This window comes from Trypanosoma cruzi (assembly GCF_000209065.1).
Source record: "Trypanosoma cruzi strain CL Brener chromosome Unknown tcruzi_1047053487439, whole genome shotgun sequence".
Lineage (NCBI taxonomy): Eukaryota > Euglenozoa > Kinetoplastea > Trypanosomatida > Trypanosomatidae > Trypanosoma > Trypanosoma cruzi.
The window spans coordinates 1-770 of NW_893607.1; the positions used below are offsets into that span (position 1 = coordinate 1).

The 770-nt window shown below is 56.2% G+C and overlaps 2 non-coding genes across 2 annotated transcripts; both read left to right on the top strand.

Annotated features, from left to right (window-relative positions):
* Positions 1–96: 96 nt before the first annotated feature.
* On the top strand, positions 97–206 carry Tc00.1047053487439.10. The gene has a single exon (XR_008254986.1). It is a non-coding gene; the product is annotated as a 5S ribosomal RNA (M5) (ribosomal RNA).
* A 336-nt stretch (positions 207–542) lies between these two features.
* Tc00.1047053487439.20 lies at positions 543–652 on the top strand. The gene has a single exon (XR_008254987.1). It is a non-coding gene; the product is annotated as a 5S ribosomal RNA (M5) (ribosomal RNA).
* The last annotated feature ends 118 nt before the right edge of the window (positions 653–770 follow it).

Below are 770 nucleotides of genomic sequence, written 5' to 3' on the forward strand. Positions count from 1 at the left end.
CTCGAAAAGCCCACCCACCGCCCGCCTCGGCTCGGTGAAAAAGCGACTGGCGGCGCGCGGTGGCGGAAAGAAAAAAAAAAAGTGGGAAGGGTACGGCACCCCGGGTTCCAGCGCCATCACTGATCGCCGTACTAACGAGGCCTGTGGCCGCTTAACTTCACAAATCGGACGGGATGTGGTGCACTCGGCCAAGTATGGTCGTACCCGGCGACGCGCCACGCGATGTGCAACCGCCGACGCCACGGGAGATGATGAAAACAGGGGGAAAAAATTTAGGAAAAACGGCAAGAAGAAATTTTTAAAAGGAAAAAAAAAAACACATGGAAAATGAGGCTCCGCGGGCCCCTTTCCGGATTTTGCCACGAAGCCTCCGGACGCTTCGCTTCCCCACATGTGGCGCGGGAACTGCGTCAGCAATTTTTCTTTTTTGCTGCGGCGCCCGCGCGCTCGAAAAGCCCACCCACCGCCCGCCTCGGCTCGGTGAAAAAGCGACTGGCGGCGCGCGGTGGCGGAAAGAAAAAAAAAAAGTGGGAAGGGTACGGCACCCCGGGTTCCAGCGCCATCACTGATCGCCGTACTAACGAGGCCTGTGGCCGCTTAACTTCACAAATCGGACGGGATGTGGTGCACTCGGCCAAGTATGGTCGTACCCGGCGACGCGCCACGCGATGTGCAACCGCCGACGCCACGGGAGATGATGAAAACAGGGGGAAAAAATTTAGGAAAAACGGCAAGAAGAAATTTTTAAAAGGAAAAAAAAAACACATGGA